The sequence below is a fragment of the Culex pipiens genome, chromosome 2 (genome assembly GCF_016801865.2).
Source record: "Culex pipiens pallens isolate TS chromosome 2, TS_CPP_V2, whole genome shotgun sequence".
NCBI classification, from domain to species: domain Eukaryota; kingdom Metazoa; phylum Arthropoda; class Insecta; order Diptera; family Culicidae; genus Culex; species Culex pipiens.
In genome coordinates this window covers 50,300,278-50,314,068 of record NC_068938.1, presented here as the reverse complement: position 1 = coordinate 50,314,068, position 13,791 = coordinate 50,300,278, and the positions used below count along the sequence as shown (strand labels likewise).

At 43.3% G+C, this 13,791-nt stretch overlaps 1 protein-coding gene across 1 annotated transcript in view; it reads right to left on the bottom strand.

Annotated features, from left to right (window-relative positions):
• LOC120423645 (protein naked cuticle homolog) overlaps positions 1-13,791 on the bottom strand; it is a 78,667-nt gene that overhangs the window by 51,358 nt on the left and 13,518 nt on the right. The gene's annotated exons all lie outside the window — the stretch shown is intronic.

Here is a 13,791-nt window from a genome sequence, read left to right as displayed (position 1 = left end):
ACCGAATAATTTGAATATTTCTCATTCGCAGATGTACCACATTCCTCGGGATAAATTTACATGTATTGGCGGTTGGTACGACGGTTGTTGGACGTTTATCTCAAACTGGAATGCAGTAACTAGTTCGCTATACGTCAATGGTATTCAGAACAAACTCTAAATCTTGACCTTATGAAGGACCATTTAAATTGTATACGAAAACAAACGAAACCAGTTCAAATTCCGTAAACCCTTCAACCGCCATCGTAAAGTGTTAATTACATCCATGTAGAGATCTTTTCAGCTTACACAAATATTGTCCCAGGAACGAATTCCATGAAACGGAACGATCCCTTCGCCAAGATCGACCCATTTCTCGGTATTCGTCCAATGCATACACAAAAACAGCAGAGACCCTACGCACATTCAAACGTTATACCTTCTTCTATGACAACAGAGCGAGACCCAAAAATCGTCGAGACCTCCCACAAACTCGGTGTCGGTTCGATTCCTTTTGCTGCCTGGCGAGTCCCGAGAATTGATTATGTTAACACACACACAAAGCGAAACGGACCCTGCATCAGGCTCTTTGAAAGTGATCCCAACCCAGTACCGGAGCAAAACCCTCTCGCACTAGACCCCGATGGGCGGCTAATTATCCGTATATCCTTCTTTGAGCGAAGCGAACGTCCCCTAGCGGCAGCTACTTAGAGACGAAGTCACGCCGAAAGTCCTGTGCTCAACTCTTCTGGGAGGTCATAAATTTCCGGTTGTGCACAGGTAAACAACCTTTCGCCGGGGATTTGTCGGCGACGAGATTCGGAAGCTGGGGAAAGAGGAATTTCAATTCTATCCACCCAGACGTGGTCACAGGAAATGACTTTGCCTTCGGCGGGGAAGAGTTATTACTAAAGGTAGCTTCAAGGGTGACGGGAAAGCGTCAATAATTTAATTATAATCCCAGAGGGATACATGGACGAGTGCGTTTTTCAATTAGCTTGTGAGACCGGATAAAAATTGCTTGATTTACATGAACGCCAGCAGTATACTTAACCTAATCGCCGGTGACAAATTACAAGGTGCGCTTTCCGGTGTGCTAGATTAGCTAACTTAATAAAGTATCAATTAACCCAATTATATCTTTAGGACTACACTTAGCCCTACTATAATAGTTGAACGTATCGTGAATTAACGAATACATAAAGTTAGAGTGCGCTATCGAGATCAGAGCAGAACTCCGGGATGACTTTCAGCTAGATAGGATGATTTATACCTGAGGTATCTCATCTGATCTAAATTTTACATGGAATACTAGCCATACTAACTTCATAATACAAAGATATGAAAAGGTTTTCACTTGAGAAACAACTTTGTAGAGCGTTGCAAAGCAATCTGAATTGATTACAGTTACATAGTGATACTGGGAATATGTACTTGCATTCCTTGGTATTCCAAGAATCACTCTGTAACTCATTCGGATCAACTCAAATTGCATTACAATATTCTACAAAGTTGTTCCTAGAGTGAAAACCTATCACAATCTTGACAATAGAACATAAGTCTGACCAGTATCTAACATATATCACACTACAAGTGGGATACCTAAAAGCTTAAAGTTTGTCTATCAATTAGTTCAACTGTAAAACGAACCCATGAAGCGCGACCTATTGTCCCCCAGAACGCCCGTGAACGATTCCAGGCCACCGCTAAGATTCAATTTCTACGCCAGCAATTGAAATTCCCCTCGCATTCGTCGAACGACCCCGATCTAATCTGGGCCGAGTACGTCGGATGGCACACAGCGCGCGAGCACAGAATTAATTCATTCCAAAACGGAAAATTGGATCCACTTCAAATGGCATTCCGGGGACCTGGAATGGAATGAACCGAAAAAAAAATTCTCCAAACTCGACTCATCTGCCAAGCTTAAGGGCACATACAACACTCATCTGGAAACGATACGCTCCGGTAGAGTCCGTCCGACCATCGGTCGGATGCTCTTGAAAAGTCTTGAAAAGTAATTAAGCCGAAACTGGGTCCGGTGACCGGGTGTGTACGGCGACGGGCACGGTGAGGAAAAAATGTCGAATCTTCGTAATGGTAACGTACCGAAACTGGGGAATGGGTCGAGTTCAATGGACAGGAGATTAGAGAAGAGTACTCGTGTTGAATGTTGGTTGAGATTCTTCATACTGAATTCTGTGATGCAGGTTTTCATCTTATTGATTTGTTCTGGCTCCATAATAGAATTTTACATGAAAATATTTACCCAGATAGTAAAGTGTGTTGAAATTTGAATCATACCTGAAAAGAGAAGAAAACATACAATTAGTTGTGATACAGCTAGAAATCAGAACCTGTACTTTGAAAAAAAAAACATGATTATTTTGATAACAACCTTATAGTATTTATATCAACACAATTTAACAACAATGAATCCGGTCCAAGTGGCGATATCTGACGACAGGGTTACCAGATCTTAATAGTTCATGAGTAATCGGTAAACACGATCTTATAAATCTTACAGGGTTGTTAGACAAGCAAAGAATATGAATCTTTGAAAAGGTCTTCTCAACAGCAGGAGGTAATTTGTTTATCGCACTTTAGTACTGTTAACACTAGAGAAAGTTGCCAGATAAAAATACTTGAAGACTACAAGCTCTAGATGCTGTCCAAAACTTCTCCAGATCTAGAACTTATCATGACACGGAACTCTGCGGAGCCACTTTGCGCGGCAAAACAGACCCCTCTGGCACAGACACACATACATCGCGTGCACACATACGACGGAGCATGCAAGAAGGAGAAAAGCATGCAAAAAACCTCCGGCAGATCTTGCCGCACAGCAGACCCAACCGAACAGGCGGCAGCGCTTCACCGAGTGTAACACAACAACAGCATGCGAGAGAGGATGAATGATCATGCTGGATGATAATGATGATGATTATAGAGGCAGGGGTTATAACACCTTTTGTGAAATGTTTCTGCGTCTTTTTTGCCACAGCTGCCGCCGTTACCTCCTCGGCTCTCTTCACCGCAGAGAGTACGCGCGGCAGATGACTTTCGTGCAGCGCAGTTTCAGGTTTGTGGCGAAGATCTGAGGCCCCGGCCACGCCAAGTGCCCACCACCGCCACTCGTGGCCTCCGGGACAAATTTGTGCCTTGGCCGCGCGACCCCGAACGTCTCTTACGGCCTCTGCTGGTCGTACACCTGTACTGGCTGGCTGAACGCGGAAGGTTCGCTGTCTGTGCGTCTTTCTTCTGTGATGAGGCCGAACCGACCCGTGGAGTAATTGCAGCTTTGCGCGTTTTGTAGCTTGGAATTGTGAGCCAGGCCGCGGCCAATTAGGGTTTAGTTACAATGTTTTGCTGGATCAAGTCGAGAGTTTACTTTTGGTTGTGCAACAATCTTCTTGAGCTGTTGAGTCTTACAAAAGCATCCAGTTAATCGTTTTTGAGTATTACCGATGACATCTTATTAAAAGTGATGAAACAGATCAACTTCAACCCCGTTGAACGCAGTATCAACCAACGCGGAAATAATCGCAAAATTGGCACTGATTTGCCACCATTCGCGTCGATCCCGAAATGCCAGGGGGTTAATTAAGCGTAATTTACCGCATACTGATACACATTATCTCCTATCGTGCGCCTCCAAGCGAGGTGGGCTTTCGCGTTGATTGCGCGCTGAACCGCGCCGTGATACGCTCCGCGGGCCACTTATTCCCGGATCGCGTCAATCCCCCGCGCGCGCGAAACGATAATTATAGGCTAAACCTAACCTCGAAGAAGTCGGGCCAGCATTGTGCCATTTACGAGCGCGCGCGAATTTCTTCCTTGGATTACCCCCTCGCCGCTGATGATGATGCGGTGGCGGATAGTCGGCCTTAATTACAGACTACACAGCGACGACCTTAGGAAGATCTGCGCGCACGCTCTCCAGTGATACTTTGTGTGCGACTTACAGCGATGGGACGAAGATTTTGTGGCGCCTCGAATTCAAAGCTAAACATCATCATTATCAGTCCTCGACCCGACGTCGCGTGTTTTTTTGTTTCTTCTGTGGCTCGGGTTTTGTTTTTATTCCGTGACTCTCGTAGAGCCGCGTGGCGATGAGTTGTCGTTATCTCATTATTGGCCCATTATTTTTGGCCGATCGAAGATCTGGCGGCGACGACGACGTCGTCGTCCAGGGTCGACGGACTGGCGCGGTGCGACAAACTGGAATGAATACCTTGAATTTGGGCTCTGGTTGGTTATCTGTGTTTACGGGTGAAACTTGAATTGATTGGGTGTCTAACCCAACTCTACCAACCAAAACAAACGACGATGATAAGGTGAAGCGATGGTAGTGGTCTGCTACGATTGTCTACGAATGATCAGGGGTTACTAAAGTAAATCCGATCTATCGTTTCGACTTGCTACCAATTCTGAGTATCTTTATCTACCTAAGAAGTCGTTCTTCTAGACCAGCGATTCTCAACCTTCTTCTAGGCTGGTACCCCCTGCCATGTAAATCAAGTAGGCCCGGTACCCCCGTTGAGAATCGCTGTTCTAGACCACTGCCAATATCTATCCTGTGAAAGAGTAAGTTAAAATCTGCTACTAATATTATTAGAAGGAATCCCAATACAGTCTAGTGATCGTTCTGGTATATCAGCCATAGTAATACAAGTCGTCTGCTACCAAAATCATATTTGGTTTTGGGTTTACCAAAGTGGACGTTGGAAATTTCCATCAATGTTCATACAAAGACCCAATTCTGACTACTACCAAAATTTTGGTAGCGATCTGCTACCAATGACTACAAATGATCAGATCCATTAGTTCGACTTGCTACCAATTCTGGTATCGAAATCTCACTTAACTTTGGGTTTGTCTGCTACCAATATCTCCCAGGCTGGTATTTCTCAAAAGGTTCATTCATATGTTTGCTACCAATATACAAGGCCCTGAATCTGCCTGCTACCAAAATGTATCCCAGTGATCGTCCCGGTTTATCCCTTTTTGCCAACCAAATTGCCTGCTACCAATATCTACCCAATCGGATACATAGCTAAGGGATCTTTGGGGTAACCTTTTTGAGTTGCTACCAATGCATTTTAAAAGAATTATCTTGGCTATCAAGCTCGATTCAACAGTTTGACCCCAATTTGCTACCATTTTTCCAAGCTCCAATTACCGAGTCCATCAATTGTCGATTTACCCAGTGCAGCCCAAACTCCATTAGTGTGTCCTCTCCGTATGACGCCCCCCACCCATTTCCACCCAACAATCCCGGGATTTTCCCGTTACACCCAGGCAAGTACGAAAAAACAGCAACTCCTACTTGCCGCGCGCACTTGTGCCAACTCATACACAATCATTCTCGCACACACAGGGTCGTGAGTCGTGGATTTTTCCGCACTAAATTTTAAGCTGTCATTCCGCGGCGCTTTCAGGAGGAAAAAGCTTCCCCGGGAGTCCCTTCGGCTTCAAGTACTGCCGCGCGCCAGCTGGTGCTGGCACTGTCTTTCACGTTATCCTAGATTGGGCATGAATAAGGTATGAAAAACTTGGTGCCAGAACAGAACAACGCGTTCACTTGAAGGGTAGGAGTTACGGTACACACTGTTGGTTTTCTGGGCTTGAACGAACGAGCGATTCTCCGCGGGAGAAGACACTTGAGAGTTCACTTTGATGTGAACATCTTGGCACACGAGCTGTGGTGCGCGCTATCCCTGGGAGGATTCGAAAGGATTTTATGGGATGTGATTTTGAATATCTTACAGCGAGTGTTGAGAATTGGGGCTAGTCCTTTTGATGGTATCGCGGATCGACTAGATTGAGTTTTGATGAGATTTTGAAGAAGGTTCAGATTTCAGTATGGTTTGCGTCCCACGGATCATTACTTATTCATAACGTGGGTTCAGGGGATTTGGGGGGTCGTCGAAGTGATTACGGCTCACCAGTTGGTGCAATGATAGGACATTGCAACATTGAAGCCTAATGATATGTAAATTATACACCGCACAGGTGCTTCAGGTTATGCAAATATAATGTAGCCAATTTGTCATGCCATTCGTATTGAGCTTCAATTATGTCACGGAACAATGCGCACCTTTCGAATGTGGGCCAACTAGGCTACACGACTCCCCTGCTGTTTGCTCGAAATTATGTTTGATTGGTGCAAACATTGTTGCTGACTTGGGCTGACAAGCCGTTTCCAAACGAACCATTTGTGTACACACTAGAGTGTAACAAAAATGACTTTTTGGCGGGCATTCAAGGGTTTGTTCCGGTGGGCATACTAAGCCCAAATCCAAAATATGAGCTTGATTGGACGTAACAAGAGCTGGCGCTCCGCCCTTCAATTTTAAATGGGATTTAACCCGTAAAAAGAGATTTTTTCAAAAATGTCACTTTTTGAGGTATTTTGGCCACTGAAGCGTTTATTTTCAACATCATTGGCGTGTAGGCCAGATCCTTGCGCATCTTTTGGTATATATAACATTGAAATTTGGAGCACCCTGGAGCTCGGTACAGACCTTCAAAGTTTGGCATTTTTTCGAAAAATCGGCCCCGGCAAAAAAGATATGCGTCGCGCCTCGCGACGCCCTAGACGCCATTTGATTTTGCCTACACGCCAATGATGTTGAAAATAAACGCTTCAGTGGCCAAAATGCCTCAAAAAGTGACATTTTTGAAAAAATCTCTTTTTACGGGTTAAATCCCATTTAAAATTGAAGGGCGGAGCGCCAGCTCTTGTTACGTCCAATCAAGCTCATATTTTGGATTTGGGCTTAGTATGCCCACCGGAACAAACCCTTGAATGCCCGCCAAAAAGTCATTTTTGTTACATCCTAGTACACACACATGGCCCCTCCAGTCAGAGGGAAAGTCAGAGAGTTTTCTCAAGTGACTCAATTACTCTGTGTCTTGCAATCCAGTTTTTCCTAGCCGTCATCCTTCGGGCAGCTCGTCGAAATCCGAGTTCAATGACTCAATCGAGCGTCCCCCCGCCCTAGGGCCATTATTCGTTTCTTCGGGGTCGGAAACAGCGAGCTGAAATTAAATTACCCACTCGACAATCAGATTAAGTCAAGTCTTCGGCGCGGCAATCTGCTCTCATAATTACGGACGCCGCGCCGTCATTGTCGGAGGCCGTATCTCGCAAGGAGCAATCTCTCAGTTAACCGCATTAGCGCCGTCACTAGGATGGCAATTATGACTGTACAGCCCAGGAAAAACATGGCTAATTGGGCACTGGGAAAATGACGCTCGAGGTCGTTGACAGAAAATGGATTGCTGATGAACTGGATCTGATGAGAAATGGCTACCAACGTCTATCACAGCGAACCACTGGCATTTTGACGGATAGCAATCTATATTTTGAAACTGACATTTTGCTACCAATCAAGCTACCAAAAATAAAATAAAACATACAAGTTTGCTTGGTTATCAATAATCACTTACTACCAATCTTTACCATTGACGTTTCAAGAAAACCTCGTCTTGCTACCAAAACTGGTCCTACTCTTAATCGAGTTGCTACCAGACGTGGCTTTTGACATAGTGGTAATCTTCAAGTAGACTAGCTACCAAAGTGTATCTTAGTAGTAGTAGTAGGTAGGTTATGATATTACTATTAATATTTGGTAAATCCGTGAGGGTTGCTGCGATCTTGTGAAATGCAAGCTTTGGCTATCAACCAAGCTGACATAATTTAAAAAAATCTTTATATTTACTTCTTTACCAACAACAACTTGCTACGATTGACGTTCAAGTTAACAAATATGAATTGCTACCAAAAAACCAAAATTATTTGAGGTTAAAAAAAGAAATATTGTTACCAATATTTTGAAACGGACATTTTGCTGCCCATCGAGCTACCAAAAATTAAAAAAATGCGCATTTGCTTGGTAACCAATAATCACTTACTACCAATCGTTACCTTTGATGTTTGAAGATTAAACCTTGCCTCGCTATTAAAACTGGGTTTACTCTTAGTCGAGTTGCTACCAAGACGTGGCAATTGACATACTGGTTAGCTTCAAGTAGACTAGTTACCGAAGTGTATCTATGTAGACGTTCTAATATTACTACCAAAATTTGTTGTATTCGTTTGAGGTGCTACCAACTTGTTAAATTCGAGCATTTGCCATCAATCAAGCTACCATAATTTAGATTAATCTTTAGATTAGCTTCTTTACCGATAATTACTTGCTACCATTGCACAGTGGTGGTCCAGATCACAAAATTAAGTGGAAAACGGATTTACCGAAAAATGGTGAAGTTTTGGAGCTTTGATGTCTTCAGAAGAATTGTTGCAAATGGAAAGGGGCAACTTTTGGTTTGGATGAAAATTAGGGTGGTTCACTATTAGGGTGATTTTGAAAATCTAACTTTTCAGGAATATTTTTGGGTTTTTTTCGTCTTCTAAAAAGTTGTTGGCCAATCCAAGCAACTTTTTCGAAAACACCAAAATTTTATCTCGTAATCTACGCCTTCTACGACCAAATTTACAAAAAGCATCTGAGCAAACCTTCAAAAATCAGTTTTTTAAACGTGACAATTCAGGGTTGAATTTTAGAGAAAAGTGATATTCGGGGCACTTTTAGAGTTAAAAAAAAACAATTTTATTTTTTGACAGGTCAATTTGGACTTAAGGGTCAAAAGTTAGAGCCATTTTAAGGTTAAAAAGATGCAAATTTAAAACTTAAATATCTCGAAAAGGCGCAAGCCAAATTTTAAGCACCAGGTTGCATTTGAAAGAAGAGATCCAGCACTACAAACTGCTGAAAAAATCTCAGACGTGTTTTTCTTTAAACTCGAGATATCTTCATTCGAAAAAGTCTAATTTTCAAGGGAAAACCATATGGGACCACCCTAACGAAATTCGAAAAGTTTCCAAATATATGTTTTTCTATGTAATTTTGCCCGCTGAATCTGCCTTCAGAATAGACACAAATTGTCAAAAAAATATTTTTTTGGTCATATTTTGGGTTTAAATGATATATTTACATGGAAACCAAAAATATGACCAAGAATCGATTTTTCGACACTTTTTTTAATTTTGCGATCAGGACCACCGTGCATTGACGTTCAAATTGACGAGGATAGCTTGCTACCAACATTTTTCTCAGTCTTACTATAGTTGCTACCAATATTTGAAGAAAAAAAACAGTCATTTTAAAATAGACTAGATATCAGAATTAAACCAATTAGTCGTTGCAATATTGCTACCAATATCTATTCTGTCCTCTTATTTTGCAACCAATTTGTTAAAAATGTTATATCGAAGCATTCTGCTGCCAACCAAGCTTCATTATTTAGTTTGCTAAGTTACTAATAATGGTCTATTGAACATTGTCGTTTAGGGAGCTACCATCTTATTGGCTACCAATTTGTATAACCCATTTGAAGTCCTTATTCGTGATCAATGCGCTACCTTGCTACCAATTCATATCTAGATTATCTGAAGCTTCCACCATCAACTTCAATCTCCACGCCTTCCAGCCAACCCACTCACCTTGTGGGAGAAAGTGCACACGTGCCTTCGCCACCCTCCTCATCGTATGCCAATATGTGGGGGGATGTGGCCCGTTGTAATTAAGCCGCCAATTTTCTATTAATTATGAACGAGCGGCGGGCCTGCCGCCACAAAAGTATGCTTGGAATTTTCACTCTCGCGAGTCCACACATTTCGCTTCGACCGTTTTTTTTTTTGCATAAAACCCCCCTCTGCTACAACTTTTGAACAACCCCGCGCGCGTGAGGAATGCTTTCATGAAATTTTTTGAACCGCGGCTCAATTCGAATAAAGGCTACGGCGGCCTTCAAAAGACGCGCGAGTAGACTCAAAAGTGTTGGGGCGATATCCGAGCCGAAATCGGTGCTCGGGAGGAGTGAAGTGAAGAAGGAGTTTAATTAATAAAATGTTTCGGAGAGTATTGTTTCGGCGTGATCGCCTTACGGGTTATAACTCAGGGTTGCTTTGAATCCTGAAGGTCTGGGTCGATCCTGGAGCTCCGCACATTACAACCCTGTTCGCGGACCTCGGACGGAATCCCGATCGGCGGCGCGGAGTATAACACAGACATCAACTGTCGACGTGAACCGCGGCGCGGCTGGCAGAGATTACGATCGGCCGTTTTAATTACAGCGTCGTGCGGGGTGTGTACACGTGTGTATGGTCCGCACGTTAGGGTGATCCACGCGCTTGAAAGTTGAAGACCTAGTCTCGATATACTTGGACATTGCAAAGAGATGCTGAAATTGTTGCTTGTTATTGATTTGGGGGTTGGTTTTATCATTTGTTCTATGGTTTTACCGTTTGTTCTACGGTTTTACCGTTCGGTGTATGGTTTTGTAAGATATTTCGGTTAGAACTACAGACTAACCACCCTAACGCCTCACCAGAGAAAAATGCCTTTCAATTTAGACGGCTGCGTCGGTGATCGTGATCTCCAAGAGACGGGTTGCCACAGCAGCGCGGCGGCGTTTCACCGCGGCTATCTCACGATCTTTGCGTGGCCGTTGATTACCTCAACTGCTAGACTACCAGAGAGCGTTGCCTAATACCACCCCGCGTGGACTTGCAGCCGAGGATACTGCGCGTCTGACCTGAGACAGTTGGCGCGTTTAAGAACTTCTCGGAACCCGCAACAGCTTCATTACCACCGGGGTGCGTGTGTCTCCTCGTCGTCAAGACCCCGGGGCCGTTAATCCTGCGCTTTGAGCCGCACCGCTTCGAGGAATACCAGCCCAGCGAATCCACTTGAAGTGGTTTGCTCTTCCAATATTTTTCTTCCATTATTGTTTGTCGAAATGGAGCTCTCGCACTGCTGGGAAGAAACGTGAACCGATGCGTAAAGGTGTGTAGTTAAATCTCGACGAAAGGTGTCCAAATCTCCGCCAACCTGAGAGCACCCCGAAAAACAAAACTCATTACATCGCTCTTCCCGGTGTGTTGTGTTCTTCCAGCGTTCGTCTGCCCAAAGGGCCGCATTATAGCTCATCTTCCCTTTCCAGCAAACTTTCGTCACATTATGATCGCACCGTCGCTTCTTGGTGTTCTTCTTCTTGCTCGAGCTTCCCGGTCGGCCCCGTAAAAACCAAAGGAGAAAGGAAGAAGCACAAGAACCCGTAGTCGGCGCGGCTTCTCTTTGCTTATACCTCTCCGGTTGTCCGCTCCACCTCTTCACGAAGCTCTATTCTGTAATACCTCTTCCCTTCGCTCTTCACCCGGAGGTTCGTAAAGGTAGACCTCAAATTGTGAAGAACGCACAAAAGAGAGGACTACGACGACGATCATTCTCCAGCAACGTGGACGACACAACGACGGTGTACGTACACACAAGTTCCGACAAAAGCATTCAACCACGCGCGGACAGACTTTGGGTGAAGGTAGGTATACACGAAGACTTGAAGAACCTTGAGATGTGCGTGCTCTCTAGGCTTAGCGAGACCCGGTAACGAGGAGAATGACCTGCAAGATCGGTAAGGGCTTACCCAGGGCCGAATCTAGGATCGTAGGGCACATGACACTTGGCAGTCCCTCCCTGGACTGTGGAGAGAACTGTGTCGATCGGATCATTTCGGACGGAAAGGTCTGCCCGCCTGCCATTCCATTCTCGTAATCGGCCGCTCCGCTTTGGGAGGCACTTTCGTTGTTTTTGTTTTCGTGCGCATTCCACATGCGACCGGGCTTATTAATATTTGCGTCGTGTTTGTGTTTTGGATCTCGTCAAAAACATACCCTAAACACACATACCACAACAGAGTACACGCTTTTTTCCTCCAGACTTCTTCGTTCGGAATGATCTCTCCCGCTTTCCGAAACGAAATCGAACGCGCAATGAAGGTCGGAATGACGAACGAATTTCGCCCCTAGGTCCGAGACGTCGTCCCTTTCGCAACACTCCCGCTACCTGCGCGCGGCCTGAATTCCTGTAAAATTGAGCGTTCCTTTGTGTGTGGAAATTGGGTTTCTGGAATTTTGCATAATTCGTTTGCAGCTGTCCTTCGAGATGGAATCTCATTTCCTGTGCCCTCGCTCTCTCCCTCTGGACCTCATCCCGATTCTAAGTTCGGGCTTAGAGAATCGCTAATACGCACATTCAAATTAGGTTCTAGCGTTAGCTGAAGCCCTCTGTAAACACAATTGAGATATTCTCGCGAAAGCACTTGAGAAATCCTTTCAAAGCTCATGATTTATTCATCCTGCTGTGACGAGACGGTTCTTCCCTCGAGGACTTCCAGCCAGAGTAACCTCATTTTCGTCTAGGATTCACTTGAGAGCGTAGCGTACGAAAAAAAAACGTTGAGCTCATTAGTTAGGGCTCACGAGGCTCTTGACAAGGACAGCGTAAAAAAAGTGTATTCCACGCTCTGGTGAAAATCCCCTCGTCGAAGGCTTAGTACATGTACTGTGTCATAAGGATCATCATTATCACGCGTTCTCTTTTTGCTGAGCTTGCGGGATGAACGTGACGACTTGTTCAAGTACGGAGTTGGGCAAACCGGAAATTGCAGGTAATAACAAGCGACATTTTTGCACATTTAAGTTGGGAAGCTTTAGTTGAGATTGGCAGTTGAGTCCAAATCCGACATCGCAGGACTGTTGACTCCTACTCCAAAGTCCTGAGAGTCTCAATTCAACGAGATTTGGACTGGTCATCATCGTGAAAAGTATCAATCGGTTTCTTAACTAGATACATGCTTTTAAAAATTACGTCGAAGGATACCCACATCCGCCCAATTGTCGAGACCCGCACCCCGCGGCCACACCATTAAAAAGAGATTATTGTATAATTATACCAAATTAATCGATCTCGCGCGTTATTCGCATACGGCCATTACCGTTGCCTGCCACCCGAGCATGGATAAATAACAAGGGATATGTGTAATAATACCTTTCTCTGGTATCAATACAAAATTTTTGTATTCCTGGACCCTTTAAAATTTGTCTTAAGGATTATGCAAGAGCAAAATTTGGTATCATACTAATTTAAGGTATTGTTTTGATATTGCAAAATTGCAGAATTTGTCAATGGTCGAACACCACATTTTGGTATTCTTTTGGTATTACAGTATTTTATCAAATTCCTCTGAAACTATGGGAAAATTTTGACCAATTTTAACAAAATAATTAATTTTGCGCTAAAATGATGTCTCAAGGCGAATGCTTTCATTGAAAACCGAAAATTTCAAACTTGATTTTAAACATTTTTGATATACCCCCTAAAGAAATGACTTGAAATTGTGGAAAATTTTCTAAGTCAGGATACCATATTTTGGTTTAAAGTGTTTTATCAAATTCCTCTGAAATTATGGGAAAATGTTCACCAATTTTGACAAAATAATTAATTTTGTGCTAGTATGATGTCTTAAAGCGAATGCTTTTATTGAAAACCGAAAATTTCAAACTTGATTTTAAACATTTCTTTAGGGGAAAGAAATGACTTGAAATTGTGAAAAAATTTCTAAGTCATGATACCATATTTTGGTATAAAAAGGGTTTTTTTTTTCAAATTCCCCTGAAACTATGGGAAAATTTCGATCAATTTTGACAAGATTATTAATTTTGCGCTAAAATGACTTGAAACCCAAAAATGTTAAAGAGCAATTCCAGCCCAAAACAGGAATTTTTCAGGTACTTTTTTCTCGACCCTCTCCGATTTCAATGAAACTTTGTAGACATGTTATCCTAGGCATATATAAGCCATTTTTGTGTATATGGAGCCAGTTACACTCGAAAATGACATTTGAGAAGGGCGTAAGTGTTTTGATTTTTTTTTTTTTTTGATTTCGTAATTTAAATATTGCTGT